Source organism: Triticum dicoccoides, chromosome 4B (genome assembly GCF_002162155.2).
Source record: "Triticum dicoccoides isolate Atlit2015 ecotype Zavitan chromosome 4B, WEW_v2.0, whole genome shotgun sequence".
Classification (NCBI taxonomy): domain Eukaryota; kingdom Viridiplantae; phylum Streptophyta; class Magnoliopsida; order Poales; family Poaceae; genus Triticum; species Triticum dicoccoides.
Genome location: NC_041387.1, coordinates 138,643,742 through 138,666,441, shown reverse-complemented (window position 1 = coordinate 138,666,441; position 22,700 = coordinate 138,643,742). Strand labels below are relative to the sequence as shown.

The 22,700-nt window shown below is 46.7% G+C and overlaps 1 long non-coding RNA gene and 1 pseudogene across 1 annotated transcript; one reads left to right on the top strand and one right to left on the bottom strand.

Moving 5' to 3' along the window:
- Positions 1-1,990: 1,990 nt before the first annotated feature.
- LOC119293473 lies at positions 1,991-4,136 on the top strand. Its single transcript, XR_005143076.1, has 3 exons — positions 1,991-2,080; positions 2,824-3,020; positions 3,176-4,136. It is a non-coding gene; the product is annotated as an uncharacterized LOC119293473 (long non-coding RNA).
- A 9,679-nt stretch (positions 4,137-13,815) lies between these two features.
- LOC119292590 lies at positions 13,816-19,518 on the bottom strand (annotated as a pseudogene).
- Positions 19,519-22,700: the final 3,182 nt, after the last annotated feature.

The following is a 22,700-nucleotide window of genomic DNA, read 5'->3' as shown; positions in this document are numbered from 1 at the left end:
CGGCTGCTGCTCCGTGGTCGGCAGGCGGCTCCGCCGACGCGCCCGCCTCATCCCGGGCTGGCCGGCTACGCCCCGGTCCTTCGTCGCCAGATCCCCGCACCTCCCGCTACCCGCCCCCACGCCGCGTTGCCTCGCACGCGGCCCCGCTCGTCCTCGCCCGAGCTCGCCCTGCCGCTGGCTTGCCGGCTGCCTTCCCGGATGACTACGAGGCGCTGGAGAGGGATTCGGGGCTGGCCTTCGCCTCGAGCACGCCAGACGCCGAACACGCGCGCCCGAGCTGGACGCCGGACTCCTCCAGCGCCGCTCCGCCTCGCGCTGACGCACTCCGCGCTCGAGAGAGAGGGGCAGGGGAGAGGAGAGAAGAAAAGAGAGGAGAGAGGTTGTGGGAGGCCGATGGTGGGCCAACCGCAAGAAAAAGGCATCGCCGACACGCCCAGCTGCTCTCGAGGGGGCTGGGTTTGGGGTGGGACTGCCGGCGTCAATTTTCTCTAAATCCGACGAAAAGTGAGGCTTTGGGACACGAATGGGAGGATATTTTACTGCCAGCGCCCAAAATGGGGGCATCGTGGGGGCTCTAGTGGAGATGCTCTTACCTTCACTTTTTACTGAAAGGAGAGGTCTTATTCCTAGTACTACTCTGCGCCTAACAGTATTATGTTTGTCAAAGTGGAGCATAATACCTTTTGGGCACCAATCATACACCCACTTAGTTAATTAGCTTGAGCCTTAACCTTTTGATTTGAGTGTTCCGTGTTCACAGTTGTACCGTTTATTAACTCTATTTCTTAGTAGATGCTTGCTGTTCTGTTCTGGTGCTTTACGGGTTAGAACTTTCGAAGTACTCCAGATTCTAGTCAAAAGAAATTCAATGCCGACACTGTGCTCTCTGTTACGTAGCTCGTGAAAAATGAACAGTTTTGGTACTACCTCCGTCTAGGTGAATAAGTCATTCACGTAGTTCTAGGTCATCGATTTGAAAAATTAAATATGTGTTATATGTCATGAAAAGTATATCACTAGATTTCTACAAGGATGTAGTTTCTAAATATATGTTTTTTGTCACAAAGAATACATATTTAGATAGTTAAATCGTCAGCCTAAAACTACGCGAATGACTTATTCACCGAGATGGAGGTAGTAGAAAAAGCTGCATGCCGACACTGTGCCATCGACACGGCTAAGCAAAGAGCCATGTTAATTATGCTTGCATTCATGTGAGAGCATGGCTCCGTGACTCCGTCTCCTCATGTTGCTTTCCTGTGCTACGGACGGTGTTTGCTAGCTACAGTACTAATCTACATAGTTCTCTGGGTCAAATTTAATCAAGAAAATCATCAACGTGCTAATGTAACACTCGCATGGACTTTAAGGCGACACTTTGGCAAAGGAAGAGTACATTAGCACGGTGATGATTTTCTTAATTAATTTTTGCATCACCGTTTTCCTACCCAACAAATTTCATGGTTAGCCTAGTCTCGATCGGTATGTACCTACTGCCTACCGGTACATGATCATGAACGAGATGATGATTCGACTATCCTACCTTCCCCTGCCTGCTGATTTTTCTCATGAGGCTATCCACAGTGAGAGCAATATATATGGTAACATCACATGTCTCTAGGCAAAACAAATGATGTGACGAGTAATTATATGAGAAAAAAGAGACATGTGATAATATAGCTAGTTACTGTAACATCATATATACCATGACAAGATAAATCTACAATCTAATAAATAAAATGTTGCATGGTGTCATACATATGTTACTCTCCCCTATAAAGGTAGTGACATAGACTAATAACACATGCATGTTACTAGTAACACATACATGTTACTAGTCTAAGTTACTACCCGTTGTGACTAGTCTAATAGTTTTTTCAAGTTTGGAGGACATACAGACGTCTGGCCGGGGGCGAGAGGGATCGTTTGGAGGACATACAGACGTCTACCCGTTGGAACTACGCAGTAGCATATGGTATTCTCTGACCATGGGAGTCGCAGGCGAGGGGGATGCTGAACCGCAAGCATCTGAGCAATCTATTGCACAGATTGATCCGAAAACACCAGGCTGGACTTGCAGGTAATTTATCTGAACAATGGTGCTTGCGGTACAGGCTGTTTGACTGATTTTAGGTGCATTGCAAATGACATGACCTGACTTGCATATAGGCTGCACATTTGTGCAGGGCAATTTAGATTCAGATTTTCTAGTAGGTTGTTCCTGGATAAATTGGAATGTACATTTACATATTTTTCGAAAAGATGGTGTACTGCCGTGCTTTCGAGTGGTTCACATACTAGCAGAACCATTTGATAAAAGAAGAAAGCATCCTAATGGCAGGATGTTTCATGTGCACTGGATTATGAAGCCAGGGAATAGATGGAAAATTGGGCTGAAACATAGATTTTACTAACTTGATTCTGATCGAATTAGTCATTCTGCTTGTGCAGTGTTTGTCCAACTTGCAATGTCTGAATTTTGGATTAACTGAGTTGCATATAGGGTGCTAAGCCATGCAAAATAGATAACCATTGCAGTAGCTGGAAGCACCACGTGGATTCAAAAAAAAGGTTGATAGCGTTGATTAGTTATGTCGAAAATTGGTTCCAATATGAGCTGATAAGAATAAAAAAAGTTCAGTTTTGAAGCTTCTGATTTACTGATGGAATTGAGATATAATAACAGGGAAGAGGACACCTGAAGAAGCAAAAGTAATTGTCATTGAGAATGTTGAAACATATGAATGTAATCATAAAAAGGGTCAAGTTTTTTGAATTAGGATGAAAAACATGCAGTCACACATGGATTTATCAAAAATGCAGGGTTAGAATTGGAGCCGATGCCCCAGGAAGGGCACCTTGCCCTGGGCGAACAAGCGCCCTTGAAAAGGCAACACGGGGTGCGCTGATCAACCTGGGAACATTGTAATTGTTCCAGCACTTGGTACAAGCTTCGATACCCTCGGGGAGGCATATGATTTCTACAATCTCTACTCGTGGGAGAAGGGTTTAGGAATAAGGTGGGAACAGTAGACTGAATGTGGAGAGAAATTGTTGGTGGATGTGCGGTATGCATATGAACCCTTCCTGTACTAATGTCTATTAATCCGATCTGCTTTCTTTGCTGCTGATGAAACCTAAGACGTTTGTGTTGCGTACACTTTGGTTTTTGCAGGGTAAAGCTGGGGTGGAGAACACTAGATCGTGTCGGTGCGAGTGTCCTACATTAACAAGACGCCTCCGATCGAAGGACAATGGATGGTACATAGGGGAGCATCTGAACATCTCAATCATTCATTGTCTCCAACGTATGGTCAGACAATACACTGGCTCAGCATATTGATGCCAACAGCAGAGACTTGGTGGAGCATTTGCTACAGAACAATGTGAACGTGGCAAAAGTACACAACATCATTGGGAGTTTTTTTTGGCTCAATGGAAAAGGTACCTTTCACAAAAAGAGCTCTCAAGAATTTGTGTGGTAAAATCAGCAGAGAGCAGGCAGAGGATGATGTTAGGAAAACTATGGAGGTTTTCGCAGATCCGGCTTCAAGAGATTCGCATTTCACTTACCGAGTCCAGGCAGGCAAAGATGGTCGGATAACCACTCTTATGTGGGCAAATGGGAGAAGTAGGTTGCAGTACACATTCTTCAGAGACATTGGTTGACAAATATAATTTAAAGATGCATGACTACATGACCCAACTTTATGAAATAAGACACAAGTGGGAACAGACCCAATGGACTGTTGGCGCCAAAGAAGCGGAAAGAAATAGGACGACCAACAGCTAGCAGAGAGAAGGCTCCGTACGAGGAGCTGAGCAAACGAACGCGGTTCTGCACCATATGTCGCGGGCAGGGGCACAAGAGGACAACATGTCCGGAGCGAGGTGATACCCCGAAACCTGTTCACAAACCGGCAAGGTGCAAAAATTGTGGAATTGAAGGTCATGGGCAAAACAACTGCCACAAAGTGGGTGATCTGCGGTTGACTGGCATGTGAACAATGGCTGGAACCTATCGGTTGAGACTGTAAAACTGTAGAACTGAAATCTGTAGAACTTAGGTAGTTCCGTCAGTAGAAGTGCTTCTTGTTTCATGGTTGCTGAGTTTATGGATGGCAAAATAAATAAATAAATAAATAAACAAATGGAACAGCCGAACAAGAATAATGTATGTTTAAACTAGTCTCGATGTTGGAGTACGAGTGCTCGCACCAAGTAATTGTTGATTTCTGAAGTTTTTTACAATGTGGTGATGCATTCTGAAACTGTGAGCAGTATGATCGTGTCTGTACTTCTGATTTTTTTTTTTACAGTTTGTCCATGCATTCTGGAATTTCCATGACGGGGAACGTGCCTTCATTACTGAATTTTTGTGAACACATGTCATGCCTTCTGAATTTGTTTCAGAGATGTACGATTGCATTCTAAATCTTTGTAAAAAGTAAAAACATGTCATGCATCCTGAATTTGTGAACACATGTCAAGCTGGAGTACATGTTTACGGCTTGGTGTACAAACTTTGCCTCTGTTTGCTTCAAAATTTAAATTTGAGCAGAGTTGGTTCGGTTTGGCATCTCTGAGCAGCAGCGAGAGTGATTGGCAGGCACACATCGCCGGCGCCGGGTGATTATTCTGCATCTGCAACGGGGCACTGTGAGCGTTGCCGAGCACAACAGTGACCTGGTCCGCTGCCTGCTGCGACTGAACCCTGTTGCGGATATGTAATGCCTGACGACGAGGAGAGGGAGCTGGGTAATTTTGAACGCTGTACGTCCGGTTCGATCTGATGTATCCACGAAGACCTTCCAACACCAACAAATGCAGATCTGGGTCTACTGAGTACGAGACCGCTGAAATATGAATCTAGATCAGACTAGAGAAATATCTTACATCTTTCCTGGCGCACTTGTAAAAGCGGCCGCCGGCGTTGTCACTGCCCTGAGCAATCCAGGTGATCACCTGACCGCCACATTCAGGGCATCGGATGAGCGGCAGCATCTCGTCGTCGAATCCATTGGACGCAGAGGTGGATATGGAGCAAGATGGCGCTCGATTAACTGAAGACGAGATTGAGCGAGCATGGAAGGGGATGAATGAATCGTGAGGGGGAAGAATGGTAAGGTGCGGAGCAATGAATGAGCAGCAGCCGGTGTTGGCCTAGAATCGGCGCCAAAACGGCCCACCCCGTCTGTGTACGTCTGAGCCAGAGCCCAGGTAGCTCACGGGGTAGCAAGGCCGGCAGGACAGACGTGGGCCAGAAAAGACTGTTCATCAAAGAATATACGGGAATAATACCTGGGCCTATACGAGAGTGTTTGTGCATCACGAGGCCTGCGAGCGGGGAGGATACCGCGAGCACGTGTGCTCGCGCTCGGAAGATCACTTTCGTTACCTTCTTCACTTTTTACTGAAGAAGTAGGAGAAGTCTAATTCCTAGTACTGCTCCTGCGCCTGACAGTATTATGTTTAGTCAAAGTGGAGTATAATACCTTTTGGGCACCAATCATACACCCACTTAGTTAATTAGTTGAGCCTTAACCTTTTGATTTTAGTGTTTCGTGTTCATAGTTGTACCATTTATTAACTCTATTTCTTAGTAGATGCTGGTTGTTCTGTTCTGGTGCTTTACGGGTTAGAACTTTCGAAGTACTCCAGACTCTAGTCAAAAGAAATTCAATGCCGGTAGCTAGATGCAAATAGCGACTTTTGGATCCGACCGCACCGCAATCGCCGGAGGTTTGGCACACCAAAATGCTGCACATGCGCATGCCCCCTCGAGAAAAGCCATGGAGTACATCATCAGACCACTAGTCGTGCATATGTAGCAGAACGGGTCCACTGTCGAAGACCAGCTTTCGCAACAGAGTTCCAACTCCCATCGAGTAGAAACTCTGCTCTCATCAAAGTACTACCAAAATGCTGAGGCAGCAGCTGCACTTCTCTGACCACAAACTTGCCATTATGGAACTTCAACGACAACATCTGGGTTAGCTCGCTGCAACAATTTGTCTGTTGACTATCGATCATTGTGTGTCGTTTCTTTTGGTTGTACGTACGTGCTTGTTGTTTTCAGGAGCATTATTTCAACACATATACATACTCCATCCGTTCCAAAATAGATGACCTAACTTTGTACTTTCTCTGTTCCTAAATATAAGTCTTTTGAGAGATTCCACTACGAGTGGAACCTGGGCTTCCTCAACACTACAGCTGCTGCTCTGCCTGCCACGACCTCGGATCATGTGCTCATTGGTGTAGAGTTCTCAAAGGAAGCTGTTAAAAGTCCTTTTTTCAGGTTTGAAAACCACTGGCTGCAAGTACCGGAGCTCAGAGACATTATCAGCCACAGCTGGGAGAAGGGAACCAGAGATCTTGCCTCTGTCTCAACCTTGATTAATTTCAAGCTTAGAAGGTTGAGGGCCGCAATCAGAGCCTGGGAACGCACCAAACCGCCAATGCAGAACATCTTAGCAAGCTGCAAGCATGTTGTCCAATACATGGACGCAGTAGAGGAAAAAAGACACCTCTCGAGGATGGAGATTGCCCTCAGAAAGCATGCCAATTTGAAGGCTCAACAGCTGATCCTATGGCAGAACAGTTTCTGGAGGAGAAGAGGAAAGATAAGGGGTTGTACCCTGGGGGATGAGAACACCAGGTTTTTCCATGCGGTGGCAAACTGCCAACACCGCAAGAACAAAATCAAGCTCTTGGTCAAGGATGGCACAGAATTCTACAGTGATCAGGACAAGCTACAGATTGCAACTGATTTCTTCACTCATATTTTTGGAGAAAGCTCACCTTTAGTACCAGTACTGGACCCCTCCCACCTTTACGAACCAGCTGACTTATCTGCTTTGGAGGTGCCTTTCTCCTGGGCTGAAATTGCAACAGCCATCAACAACGCACCGAACAACAGAAGCCCGGGGCCGGATGGTTTCACAAATGAGTTTTACAAAAACTTCCAACGGCTGTTGAGAGAGGATCTGTTGAGGTTTTTTCAGGAGTTTTATGAGCATGGCAGCAACCTACTTGGCATCAACACTGCAAACGTTGTGCTGATTCCAAAAAAAGAAAATCCAACGGATATCAAGGATTTCAGGCCCATTTCTCTAGTCCATAGCATACCGAAGCTTGCCACCAAGGTGATGACCGTGCGTTTGCAGCGACTGATCCACAACCTCATCCACCCTCTCCAGTCTGGCTTTCTACGAGGGCGTTGTATCATTGAGAACTTTGCGCTGGCAGCCGAGTTAGTACAAGAAGCAAGGAAGCGGAAAGTCCCAATGGTTCTGCTAAAGCTTTTGATAGTGTTAGCTGGGAGGCCCTGAAAAAAATCCTCGCGGCAAGGGGTTTCGGGGAGAGATGGATCAAGTGGGTGGATGCTATTCTTACAACTAGCTCCTCCAGAATCATTGTCAATGGAAGCCCAGGCGAGCAGATCCTATCCAAGTGTGGGCTACGCCAGGGAGACGCCCTGTCCCCGTACCTTTTCATTCTGGTAGCGGATGTTCTCCAACAACTCTGTAAAAGGGAGCATCAGCAGGGGAACCTTGTGCACCCCTTGGGAGCAGACGGGCCTTTTCCAATTCTGCAATACGCGGATGACACGATGATCTTGTTAAGAGGAGACACCCAACAAGCGGCTGTTATCAAGCGGATTCTAGATGACTTCAGCAACTTCTCTGGTCTCAAAACAAACTATCACAAGAGTACCTTTGTTCCCATTGGTATAGATCAGCAAACTTCCCAGGATATCGCTACTGTGCTCAACTACCAGATTGCAGCTTTCCCTTGCACCTACCTGGGGTTACCTCTTTCTCTTGGCAAGATACACCATGGTTTGTTGATACCTGTGATTCAAAAGGTGGACAAGCGCTTGTCTGGTTGGTTTGCAACCTTCCTGTCCTGGGGAGGGCGTCTCACCTTGATCAATGTTGTTCTCGCAGCGATCCCTAGCTACTACATGGGCTGCTTCTTATGGCCAAGTCAGTCTTTGGAGAAAGTAGACCAAATTTTGAGGGGTTTTCTTTGGCAAGGCAAAAATACGGCCAAAGGGGGGCAGTGTCTGGTAGCCTGGGAAGTGGTCACGATGCCAAAGGAGAATGGAGGGCTGGGGGTTCGTAACCTAGCAGCTCACAACAAAGCCTTGATATGCAAGTTTATGGCAAAAGTACTACAGCATGGGGAGACCCCGTGTTACAGTTGGTTTGCGCAGACCTATTGTCAGAAGGATTTGTCCTGGAAACCTCACAATCGAGACACAACTATGTGGAAAGGTTTTCGAGCTACCATGCAGCTGGTTATGGAAGCCTCCAGATGCATTCTCGGGAGCGGCCAATACATTGCATTCTGGTACGATCACTGGTTGGATTGTGGTCGGCTTATGACTGTTTTCCCGACGCTCTTTAGTTTCTCTATCGCCAAGTTTTGCACGGTTGCTTCGCAGTTCAAAGATGGTTAGTGGAGCCTTCAGCTTCATCAAAATTTATCTTTCATGACCGCACAAGAGTTAGAATCCCTTCATGCCATTTTGAGCAACGTGCAGCCCCAAGATAATGCAGTTGATACCAGAATGCCTCTGCTTGCTGACAGGAGCTTGAGCACCGCCTATTTCTACAAGCTGCTAGTTTTTCGAGGTACGCTGTACACGCCAGCCAGCCTCATCTGGGACAGAACCATACCGCACAAGTATCGTATCTTCCTGTGGCTTGCCCGCCGTGACAGGCATAACACCAAGGATAACATGGTAAAGAAACACTGGGATAAGATTACTTCACACAACGGTTGTGACCTTTGCCCAGCTGCAGAGACAATGAACCATATTCTGCTGAGATGCAAACTTGCACAACCGTTATGGTCCAAATTAGGATTGCAAGAGTTGGCCACTTCCAAGGTGGAGCTTGAATCCTTTTTGTGCTCTGACCAACCAAGGGCAAGGCATGGCAAGCTCTGGCATATCTTCTTCGCGGCGTGTGCGGTTACTCTTTGGGACGCCAGGAACGCTCGAGTCTTCGACAGATGCTTTTGGCAACAGCGGCAAGTATACAATCGTCTCACCGAGCTGATCCAGTTATGGAGCCTGCGTGCCCCACAGCTCTCGAAGCAAGCTATGTTGGTGTGGGCAAACGCTTTTGCTACCAGTTAACTCCCCTTTCTTATCAATGCTGTATCTGCTTAGGTTTGGTGACGGCCTGCTGTACTCTGTTGTACGACGTTAACATCACATTCATGTAAATGACTTTGGTCATCCGGGTTCCTCAGCCCGTTTTGAATACATAAGGTAGAAAATGCTCTACCTTTTAAGTTCAAAAAAAATACATACAGATGTATATAGACATATTTTACGGTGTAGATCCACTCATTTTGCTTCGTATGTAGTCCATAGTGGAATCTCTACAAAGACTTATATTTAGGAACGGGGGGAGTACTAACTAGGTAATGATATATTTTGTGGAAGACAGAACTTACTCCTCGGAGTAGGTAACGGTTGCTTCGGTCAAAATAAGCAGATGACGGCGCTAGTAAAAGATAATCTTGGTAAACGTTTTCTTATTAAATCAGGATGTGAAATGTATCTAGGGTCCGTTTTGGTCACAGAGCAAGGGGTTGATAGGTCAGGGCGGCCATCCAGTGATCTACTATTTTTTATAGATGGAACAAACAAATTCCTTGTTTGACTGAGTGGGATGACCTTGGTTTTGTTGAAGGGATAAGAAACACATTGTGTTGTGATGACTCTACATGAAGTGATTGAGTCGGCCAGCAGAACTGTGTATATGATTTTTGTCAATAATAAAGGGTGGGCTTCATAGATTTAAAATAAAATATTAAAAGGATAAACACAATGAGTACACATCCAACTTCTGCATGACTAGAATGCACATAATCAACATCAATTCACGCGCGCGCGCGCACACACACACATCGAAGACTGAAGCTATGCCTAGGCAGATGAAGATAAAGGAAAGAAAACTCTCAAGCGATCAAAAAATGATACTAGTGAAATGACCATCCACATCATCTATGGTCTCTTGACATCAAGGACGACGAGAAAGGTTCTTCAGTAGCAATGCTGCTCAAGCTCCGCTGTCGTGGAATCTAACCTGAAGGACAGATCATGGGTTTTAACCCTGAAGATCAAGTCTGAGCAAACTTCAAACCATGCCTACAAGAAGGCAATGACGTCAAACACTGCCATTGCCAGGTATGACCAACTAGGATCAGACCTAGGGTTTTCACCCCAGAGCTCGAGACCGGGTACTCGAGAAGTACCACCAAATCAAAGTCATCTTGCGTTGACCCCTCCACTTTCCACAATCTGAGCAGTTACATGCATGCACGGTCCTCAGTGGGATCAAAGAAATCATTTGTGAGCGCGGAAGGTCATCGGCACCGCCAAAATCCCAGTTTAGGATGACTTGCCAATGTTGGATCGATCTCGCTAGTGATAGTTGATGGTAGATATGTAGGAGACAACACTACCACGTGTCGCCACCCTTGCTAGCAACCCAAGACCACATAACACATGCGTTACCGAGTGGAAGATTGCTTCATGGGGATGTAGATGGCAGTTGTCTAGACCTGCCGCTCTATCTTGTCGCTGGATGTTGTCATACCGCCAAGATCCAGCGTCGAGCAACTTGGAGTCGCACCGGACGGCTGGGTGGAGGAGGGAAATGACGACAGTCGAGAGGCCACACCTGCCATCCACCATGGCTATGCACATTGCCAATGAGACCAAACCTTACCACTATGACAACACATAAGAGGAGCAACCCATGGGCTGGATGTGGGGACCGTCTACCGCCAACCATTGCAGTGGCGCGACCACCGCCTTCCGGATTGTCATGCCGCCCGCAACCGGTGGCCACCAACAAGCCATGACTGCGTACTGCCTCCGGGACCCGCTTAGCCACAACTACTCCATGAGCACAAAACAAAAGGTTCCTTGATGTTGTTGACGCGCGATACATACAACCACAACTAAGTGCAACGCACCGCTACCGGTGATCCCGGATCGTTTCCATGCCAATGCGCTTCTTTCCACTAATGCGTGATTTGTAGGACCTATGCCGAGCATTGGTGTTGGTCCCAGATCGTTTCCTTGCCGGTGCTATTTTTCACTACTCCCTCCGTTCGTTTTTATAAGGCGTTTCAGACAGCTGAGTTTGAACTGTTTAGTACACTGTCTGAATTTACTAAAACGTCTTATATAAGTGAACAGAGGGAGTACTATTGTTTTCTATGAGTCGCTGCCAAGGATTGATGACAGTCATGGAACCACCTACGGGCCCGCCACCACCATTGGCTGCTTAGGCTTTGCCTGACGGCAACATCTGGTAGCGGCGCAGGGAGGAAGGTCGGATGGGGAGGACCATAAAACTTGGAACACGATCGCCTCCTGTGTTGCCTGTGTGGACGAGGCAGGGGCAGTTTTCACACATACCGACCTTCTATCTCTTCTTCCTTAAAAGTGTGGGTGATAGGGAGTAGTCAGCATGTTCATTTTGTATATGTGGATGTGGTGTTGTGCCGTTAGGGTCTGTAGAACTCTTATGCAACCCTCTTGTAATCAAATTATCTTTATCTCTTAATGAAGTGATGTGCATTTAAAAAAAATGAGTCTATCTCTTTTCCTTTTTTGAAACAAAACTGTTGAGTCTATGCGTGACAAGTGTTCACCAAACAACCCTATGAGCCAAAAAACAAGGATAACCCCAAATCATCCGTGGTATTCCTCAAACCAAACACACCCTAAAAATAAAAAAACCCATCTTGAACATCATAACGTTAGAATCGATCGTTGACTGTTGGTCCACTATCATCTTGAGTCAAACGAACAAACTAACTCATAGAGTAGGTTGGGTGTCTCGACTCTTTAGATTATATTACTCGTAAGTTCCGGCTCTCATTGTCTCTCTCATTCTGTCCACCAGGGACGGGGGCACTTCGGGGACGAGTAGGGACTAAGCCATGCCCAACATTCAAATTTCCTTCATATTACTACTCATTTTTTGTGTTGTTGTCACCACTCATTAGAACACCATGTTCATGATATTTTACCACTTCCAGAACCCTGATTAGACTCATAATACCAAGCCAATCTTACTTGCCCTCCTCAATGTAAAATCCTGGCTTTGTCCCTGTTCTCCACATCAACAATTATCTTGCAAGACTTGACGATTGAGGGTAATATTTTGTGTTGTGTTCTTGTCCACCTAACAATTTCTCGGTTGCTCCGGAGCTGCATGTACACATACTATTTGTGCTTGAAAAAACAAAATCATGTCCACAAACACTGTGTATATACTAAATGCATGTGGGGAGAATTTGTGACTTATTGTTTGTGACAATGCATAAGTCTGTTTTATTTACTTGATTGTACACGTAGCTTGCTAGTAGCATGTGGGGCATGGCTGTGTCAAAGGAGACAATTAATAAGACAAACAGGCAGTTAGTTGGGAGAAATAAAGTTGACTTCAACTCTAGAGTCTAAGCTCTACAAGATCTAGGCCGATGACTAATATTATCTGCATGGAAGATAAATATAATATCTCTGTTTTTATTTACTATACGAATTAGCTTTTTCACAAGTCAAATTTGGCGAGTTAAATCTTCTATAGATTTGGGGATCCGCATTGAGAAACACATATTCGGGTACAAAGTATCAGATTGGTCATAACCTGAGTTCCAATTTGGTTGATGCGTAACTTTCTTAGCAGACTGGGAATGAATTAGTCACTTTTAGCAATTGAGCTCCTTTCTATTTCTTAAAACTAGATAACCTCGCACATTGTTGTGGAAATATTTTGCAATATAATTCAATGATATTTGATTGTATGAAACATTATATTTGGAGTAATATTTGATTGTGTTTGATTGTTGTATAGTTGTAACATATTTGTAAAATATAAATAGCATAATAGAATGGAATTGTCATGCATGTTTGCATGTTGATATGGACCTTTTCCTATGCATGATTACAGTAATAATATGAGAATTATAACTAAAAATAAATATATTTTCTAATGATTATTGTATAGTTAAAATATTTATTAAATATAAATAACCTAATGAAATAAAAATTAATGCATGTTTGCATGTTGAGTTGAGTTTTCTCCTATGCATGATTGTATGTTGAGGTGGGCATTTTCTCATGCATGTTGCTTGCTGAGATGACATGCTTGCATGTTAAGAGAAATGTGTTAGTGAAAGCTAGATATTTAAATATGGAAGATAAATGGACATTCCCAACTGCCTATGTAGCACATGAAGACTGAGAAGTTACTGGAGGTCATAAGATGAAGAGAGGTCCCCTTCTTCTGCCAGTGCATAGTTCAGTGGACTGTGCAGTTAACTTTTCTCACATTTTGATGTCTTTGATGCCAATGGATGACAAAACGTGTGGTCTGTGTTATAAGACTTGCGTCTTTACTTATAATCTCGTGTATGTCTTGTAAACTCTGTTCTTTGTGCGATATCATGCTTAAACTCTGTTGCATATCATACTTTATTTGTTGGTGTCATGTTCTACATGATTTGTGCCAAGTGTTTTTATTTTCCAAGTGATATCTTTATAAGTGGCGGGCGGAGGGAGGGAACCATGGGTTCTTTGTCGGTAGTGTGTGGTGGGGACTTTACCAGAGTTGATCATAACTTGAGTTCCAAGCATGTGGGATTTGATCTTTAGCCCCTCTTTACTTAATAATTTCAGTATTTGCCACTACATACATTGAAATTGTTGATTTTCCATATCTCACTTTGCTCTTTGTTCTTTCGTCAGTGCATCCATATTCAGTTCTTCCATGAACATGACACAAAAGGGCAGTATTGTAATATATTTTAACCTTTTATCCTTAAAAGAATAGGAAACAAAGGAGTTTAAGTGAAAAGGGGCAAATCATCATGAATTCAAGCATGGTAACAACATCGGATTGTTGCTGCGAAATGTGGAGAACAATCTTATAATTAGTTGATCCTCCTGCAGTTCATCCTGATCTGCCCGTTGGATCCCGTCAGCGGCGTGATGTCCCCCATCTTAATCATTCCCTCCACAAAGTCCTTGAAGAAGGCGCTCTGGCTACCGACATACTCCCGGACTAGCGCGTCGGCAGCGCCACCGTTGAAGAGCTCCTGGTCTGAGTGCAGGAGGCCCCTCTTCTGAACGAGGTTTTTGTAGTAGTCGTTCTCGAAGACAGTCGGGGTCTGGAGGTCTAGCGGCGCCAGTTGTTGTCCCCTGAGCCGGTAGCGCGAGGGCAGCCTGTCTGGCGGCTCCTGGCGAAGCCAGCATCAATGTTTGTGTCGTTGTAGATGTGATCCCGGAAGTTTGTGCAGCGTGCTAGGCCGACTGTGTGGGCTCCTGGAACACAAGTTATACCGTCAGCTCAAGTTATGTTACCGGATTTTCAGCTACTCTTTTGTCATTCCATCGGTAGGAATCATTCACCAACTTCCCTAATTAGTACCACATGTTTAAGTGACCAAGGAACAATTTTTTTGACGTTGTCCAGCCTTACAAATTAAGCGGACAGACCGAATGTTAAGTGAGTGGTAATTAGTCATCGATCAACTTTGTAACTCATCACCTGTAAAGTAGTATATTTTTGTCTTATGTAGAATTTTTGAGATTTGGAGTCAAAACGTGGCCATTAGTACCGTTGGTTGATGGACGCGGATCCTCTGCCGTGCGGCAGGGTGCCGTTCGGCGATTGACAGGTGGGCTCGCTGTGAATCAGCCCCACATGCTAGTGTCCCCAACGGCGTGTAACGTACGTCAGGGAAGCTGCTTCCTTGGTTGATACCAGCTGTTTCGCGGCTAGAAAGCTACCGACTCCATTGAGAAATTAACAGTCTGAGAAAGTAGCACAGAATTTTAACTTGCTTCTTCAGCAAAGGAAAATATTATTTAGCCATGACAAATTATGTTGGTTCGGAGTGCAAACTGCAAAATTGTACTACCTGAGAGTGCGTAATTATTTATATATATGAAAGTAAAGTACGTAGAAAGAAGGTTTTTTTTTTTGCATGGACGTAGAAGAAGTTTTTTTTTTTTGCGGGCGACGTAGAAGAAGGTTGATGGAAAATGTCAGCGGTTGATTTGGGATTATGTACCGATGTATCCAGAATTTGGGTTGGTCCGGCACAGCTTATACTTGGGACAACCACCAGTCCGGAGAGGCAAACGTTAAGGCAAGGCTGGATCGAGCCTTTGCAAACGAAGAGTTCAGACAATTATTCCAACATACAAGGGTCAGGCATCTCCCGTCTGTCGAGTCCGATCATTGTTTTGTTGTGACAGAGTTTCACAAAAGTTTGTCAGAGAGGTCAAAAAACAAGAAACAATTTCGATATGAGAACGTCTGGCAAACGCATGCTGATTATGATCGTCTAGTGGCTGATACATGGCGAGGCATCCAACATACACCAGGGCTGCGTGGTATAAGCAACGCACTGGGTACACTCCAGGATACCTTAGTGCCATGGGGAGCTAAGGAGTTTGGTTCTCTGACACGGACCGTCCGCAATCTTCAGAAGAAGCTCGAGCGCATCCGGTGTCATTCGATGGGTAGGGGCCCATCAGACGAAGAGATAAGGATAGTCCAGAAATTGAAGGAGGCACTCCACCAGGAAGAAGTGTGGTTCCGGCAGCGCTCTCGCGTCCCCTGGCTCCGAGAGGGGGATCGCAATACGTCATACTTCCAAGCGCAAGCCTCCCAGCGGAAACGCATGAACAAAATACAGGGACTCACGAGGGCTGATGGATCTGTGTGCGCGAACGAAGACGAGGATAAGGCTGAAGTGCAGAGCTTCTATCAAAACCTATACCAGTCACAGGGCTATTCGGACGCGGGAAATCTGTTATCTCATGTTCCTGTCAAAGTGACAGAGGCCATGAATGATGAGTTAACAAAACCCTACACTCCCAAAGAGGTGAGGACGTCGCTATTTCAAATGGCGCCATCAAAAGCTCCCGGGGTGGATGGCTTCACTGTTGGGTTCTACCAAAGACATTGGGATCTGTTGGGCGAGGCAGTGACCTAGGCAGTTATGGACTTCCTAAATGGAGGTGAATTACCATCTGGCTTGAATGATACATCCATCACCCTTATACCAAAGGTTAGACACCCCCAAATGATCTCCCAATATCGCCCCATTGCTCTCTGTTCGGTCTTGTATAAAATAGCGGCCAAGGCAATCACTAACCGAATGAGAGGTATCATGGATAGCGTTATTAGCGAGGAGCAAAGCGCTTTTGTACCTGGCCGACTCATCACTGATAACGTCCTAGTTGCATATGAAAGTGTGCACACAATGAAGAGAAGGAAGAAAGGCAAAAAAAAATCTTGTGCGGTCAAGCTCGACATGATGAAGGCATATGACCGTGTCGAGTGGCATTTCCTTGAAGCAATATTGATCAGGCTTGGTTTCAATATTTCTTTTGTAAGGCTTATTTTGAAATGTGTCTCTGTCCGGTTCTCTGTGCGGGTTAATGGCGAGCTCCTGCCTTTTTTCACGCCTTCAAGAGGGTTCCGGCAAGGAGATCCAGTTTCGCCGTTTTTATTTCTTCTCTGTGCAGAAGGATTTTCCTCATTGCTCAAGTATTACAATGGAGGTGTTGTGGATAGAGGCTTAAGGGTGAGCTACAGATCACCTTGGGTAACTCATCTACTTTTTGCTGACGATAGCCTGATCTTCATTAATGCAAGCAACCCAAGTGCTATCCGTCTCAATGACATTCTGTCAATCTATGGTGAGGCCTCAGGTCAGTGTGTAAACCGTGAAAAAAGTGCTATCTATTTCAGTTCTAACACACCTGATTCTTTGAGGCAACTTTTGAAGTCAACTCTGAATATCCAAGTTGAAGCTTTCAGCGCAAAGTATCTCGGCCTCCCAACTGCTGTGGGACGCATCACAAGCGGCACTTTTGAACACATCAGTGAGAGAGCCCGTGGAAAAATTCAAGGATGGTCAGAAAAACTACTAGCTTGTGCCGGCCGTGAGGTTCTGTTGAAATCGGTCGTCCAGGCTATCCCGACCTATCCAATGAGTACTTTCCTTCTAACAAAGAAAGTCTGCAAGAGCTTAACTTCTCCTATGGCAAAATATTTTTGGAGCAGTTCTCTGGATAAAAAATCTATGCATTGGGTGTCCTGGAACGAGTTGGCCACACCTAAGTGCAAAGGAGGGATGGGGTTCCGTGAACCACATCAGTTTAATCTTGCCATGCTGGGCAAACAGGGTTGGCGATTAATGACAAACCCAACATCGCTGTGTGCTAGAGTGCTCAAGGGCCGCTACTTTCCCGACAGAGATTTTATGCACGCATCTGCTCCAAAGTCGGCCTCGGCCACTTGGAAGGCAATCTTGGCGGGAAGGGAGGCTCTAGGGGCTGGGCTGATCGCTCGAGTGGGAGATGGCAGTACGATCTCAGTATGGAATGACAAATGGATTGCTGGAACGATCTCGATGAAACCAATCTTCAAACCGCCAAGTACCACCATTCAAATGGTGCATGAGCTTATTGATACGACCACGTGGTCGTGGCGGCAAGATGTGGTTAGGGACACTTTCGTCGCCCCGGACGCCGATGCCATTTTGAACATTCCGATCAGGCAAGGGGGAGGTGAGGACTCATTTGCGTGGGCATTCGAGAAATCAGGCAACTACACGGTGAAGACAGCGTACCATGCTCTAATGACTCATAAAAAGCGCTTGGCTCTGGAGGAAGGGACGGCTACCGGAACCTCAGTGGACGATCATCAGTTGTGGAAGGCCTTGTGGAAATTGAATGTCATACCGAAAGTGAGGGTTTTCTGGTGGAGAGTTCTTCGTGGGATTCTTCCGGATGAAGCTACTCTCAACTATCGTCACATTGCACCAATTAATCGATGCAAAGTCTGCTTAGCGATGAGAGAGGATCTGGAGCATGCTCTTATTCACTGCTCTCATGCGCAACGATTCTGGGACGAGGCCTGTGCTTGGTTTGACATCAGGCTGCCCCGGCTCCATCCTGACTCATGGGCTCGCGACATCACATGTGATCCCCGTTTTTCTGATGATGACCGAGCAAAAATCACCACCGTAATGTGGTCCATATGGCACTCTCGAAATTGTATCAAGCATGGCGAAGAGGGAAGGGATCCAACATCGACAATTAGAGCGATCAAGGAGGCCCTTGCACTTCTTCAACTTCCACGTAAGGCAGCGGCTACGCTACCCGGCTATGGTTGGAGACCTCCTGATGATACTACGGTAAAAATCACGACGGACGGTGCACTGAACTTTGCTGAGGGGAGAGGCGGCGCAGGTGGTGTCGCCCGATCCTCATCAGCTCTGTTAGGTTCTTGGTGCAAGCCATATATGGGGATTTCAGACCCCTTGATTATGGAAGCTTTATCTCTGCGAGACGGGGTCTTATTCGCCACTCTTCGAGGCATCTCGCATGTGATAATGGAAATTGACTGCGCGGAGTTAGTGACACTCTGGAACACTCGTCACAGTTTTCGTTCAATTGTGGCTCCGATTCTGCTAGAAATAGGAGAGCGTAGTAATCACTTCATTTCCTATGATATTCAGCATATTAGATCAGCAAACCTACCGGCGCATCTCCGTGCTAAGCATGCTTGCACTCTGAATGTGACCGACTGTTGGATGGATGTAACTCCTAGCTTCCTAGTGACCAGCCTCATGGCTGACTGTCCTAGGAATGCTCTTATTTGAATAAAAGCTCTCTGGATTGCCCGCAAAAAAAATATGTATATATGTACTACCTGAGTGCGACCATGTCTTTCTGGGAGAGCCCCTGCACGGCGAAGAGGGACGTAAGGTTGGCGAGCCCCGACGTCGGCGGCGGGATGTTGTTCTCGGCGCCGTTGAAGCTCGCCGTGGTCGAGTCTCTCCGCCCCATCTTCACCTCCCAGCTAGGGCCACCCAGCTGCACGTACACAACGCATGTCATGTCAGAGTAGTACAAGCTAGCTAAGCACGGCTTTATATATGTTTGGATACTTACGAAGACGACGCTCTCCTCGGCGGCGATGGCGAGGATGTCGGCGCAGGAGACGACCCCGGGACAACACTCCTCAACGGCCGCCTTGACGGCGTCGATGACCTCGAACCCTCTGGCGGAGTTTTTGTTGGGCGTGGCGTTCTTCTCCCCGCGCAGGCCCGGCGCGTCGTCCAGCTCCAGCAGCAGCGAGGCGTCGCAGCCCTGGACGAAGCAGTCGTGGAAGAAGAGGCGGACGATGGAGGCGCCCACGCGGCGCTCCGTGGCGATGGCCGGATGCAGCGCCGAGCGCACGGCTTTGAGCATGCCCGGGCAGGAGCGGGAGTAGAATCCCGACGACAGCTGCGCCGACGCTCCTCCGCTGGCTATGGCGACCAGCGCGAGGATGAGCGAGAGGGCAACAATGGCGCGCGCCGCCATGATCGGTCTATGGGTGTTTGCTTATGATGCTACTCTATCGAGCGGTCTATTCTAGCTAGTCAGCCAGATAGTGCCTTGAGAGAGCTTGTTTGCTGGATGTGGTGGAGGAACGCGGGGCGGCCGGTATTTATAGGAAGAAAAGGTAGCTCACGCCGCTGGCCATGATTATCCTAGCTACCAGTCTGCCATCATATATTAGTATTAGATTGCATCATCATGCCCCCATCGTCTCCACCTACTCGGGTGGACTTTGAGCGTTGATCCAAACGGGCGCGGCGCTTTGGAATTACGCGTTTCACAGCAGATGCATATGTAACGTAGCTCGTGAAAAATGTATAGTTTTGGTAGAAAAAGCTGCATGCCGACACTGTGCCATCGGCACGGTTAAGTAAGAGTCAGGGTACAGTTTTGGTGCAAGCATGTCTCCGTCTCCTCATGTTGCTTTCCTGTGCTACGGACGGTGTTTGCTAGCTACTACTCTACATAGTTCTCTGGGTCAAATTTAATCAAGAAAATCATCAGCGTGCTAATGTAACACTCGCATGGACTTTAAGGCGACATTTTGGCACAGGAAGAGTGCATTAGGCTGGCGGTAACATAACCTGTAACATGCACTTGGGACTCGCACACATACTTATATGACATATAATTAAAGAAGAGAGAGGAGGTTGTAATAACATAGATAGATACCGTATCCTAATAAATGTTATGATACTATCATACAGGACAATAAATGAGACCACCTATGATACTAACCTATGATACTATGCATTGTGGATGTTGTATCATACGTATGATATTAGTATATGATACACTCCACTGACCAGCCTTAACCCGATTATGATTTTCTTAATTATTTTTTGCATCACCATCCAACAAATGTCAAGGTTAGCCTAGCTACTGCCTACCGGTACATGATCATGAACGAGATGATGATTCGACCGTCCTGCCTGCTGATTTTTCTCATAATTGTTTTTTCAAGTTTCGGGGACATACAGACGTCTGACCTGGTCTCCGGCGGTACTATTTGGCCCATGCTCATCCTTAGAAACTGGAGGCATGCATGGTGGTTATGGTCAAAACATTTATATATCTATATCTTAGCATGGACAATTCAACCTGAATTCTCTCCTCAAGGTAGCATATACGTACGATGCATTAGTCAAAAGTGGAGTAACAATGAAAAAAATAGCGCGCTACAACAAAGCAGCGACGACCTTAAAATATTCTATTAGCGTGCTATAACGCACTATAACGTGCTATTATTAAGACATTGTACACCGATATATTTAGCGAAACAATTCTCAATACGCTATAGCGTACTATTATCGAGACATTGTACACCGATATATTTAGCGAGACAATTCTCAATACGCTATAGCGTGCTATTTTTTTCAATGAGTATAATACCTTTTGGGCACCAATCATGCACCCACTTAGTTAATTAGCTTGAACCTTAACCTTTTGATTTGAGTGTTCCGTGTTCACAGTTGTACCGTTTATTAACTCTATTTCTTAGTATCATGGCAAAAAAAAAACTCTATTTCTTAGTACACGCTTGCTTTCTGTTCTGGTGCTTTACGGGTTAGAACTTTCGAAGTACTCCAGACTCTTGGGTTCAAAAAAAAAAAACTCCAGACTCTAGTCAAAAGAAATTCAGTGCTGATTGCCGGAAGCAAATAGCGACTTCTGGATCTGATCGCACCGCAATCGCCGGAGGTTTGGCACACCAAAATTCTGCACATGCGCATGCCCCCTCAAGAAAAGCCATGGAGTACATCATCAGACTATTTTTTTTGAAAGATCCAGCAAATTGCTGGCTTCAATTAGATTTAGCAGAAAGCAGCGGAAGAAACAATATGGGAAGGATCCGAAGATCAAAGAAAAAGAAAAACAACAACCCTATTGGCTGTAGAACAACACTACTCTTACAAGGCGGAACGTCATCCACCCACAGCAAGACAACGCAGCTCCGACTTCGACGAAGAACTACGGAGAACAAAGCAAGGTTGACGTCACAGAGGATTACCGAACGAACCGCCTGCCATCCGTCATCGTACACCACCGGTGCCCCGCACCGCAGTTTCGACTTCATGGCAACAAGCAGCCGAGGTATCTTACGGACACGTCAGAGAAGAGCCGACTACCACGACCAATGCCACGCCTCCGACGATGTCCACCACCGTCATCGTTGCCACAGAAGCCAAACCGCCCTCATTGCCGGATGGACACAACCAAGCAGCACGAGCGACATCCCCATCTACCACTGGTCCCTCCGGCCGATAAGGAGCTCCTGAAACGATGCCCCAAGAGGTGCGACCATGCGTCGCCATCATCGTCCGATCCCAGGGGATCATGGGTCTCCCCCGAGCATCCTTGTGTAGTGGAGCGAGCAGGAACGCCTCAGCGACGCCTTCAAGAAGGAAGCGGCGCCCACAGGCGTCGCCGTCGCCTGCCCCGGCCCAAAAAACTGGCGGCAAGGTTTTCATCCGGCGCTGCACCTCCAACCACCAACCCGAGCCAGACCACCACCATCACAGTAGCCAGATTCAACCACGACTGGTCAGATCCGGCACCCCGTGCATCAGCTGCAGCCACCCTCGCACGCACCACCGGCCGTGTACTGCCGTCCACACGGCCAGCACGGCGCCCAACACCGCCTCGCCCCGGAGCCTCCGCTCCGGCGACCTCCCACTTGCAGATCCGCGGACACCTGACCACTCTCGCCTCCACAAGCAGATCCACTCTCGCTGCCTCGCTCGCCGGGACCAGGAGCCCGCCCGAGACTCAGCAGGGTGCCTCCAGCGAGCGCCCTGGCTGGCACCACCGGCACTGGGCCCGCTGGGACCGCGCCCCCACGGCCGAGGAGAGCAGAGGAGCCGTCCCGACCAGGGGAGGATGCGGCCCGATGGCCCAGATTCAGTTCCCCCAAACCTCGATGGAATCACCGAGCTACTAGTCGTGCGTATGTAGCAGAACGGGTCCACTGTCGAAGACCAGCTTTCGCAACAGAGTTCCAACGCCCATCCAGTAGAAACTCTGCTCTCGTCAATACTATAATCAAAATGCTGCGGCATCAGCTGCACTTCTCTGACCACAAACTTGCCATTATGAAAATTCAACGACAGTATCTTGGTTAGCTCGCTGCAACAAATTTGTCCGTTGACTGTCGATCGCCGTGTGTTGTTTGTTTTGTTGTACGTACGTGCTTGTTGTTTCTGAGGAGCATTATTTGAACACATATAAGATACTGTAGTAGCTAGGTAAT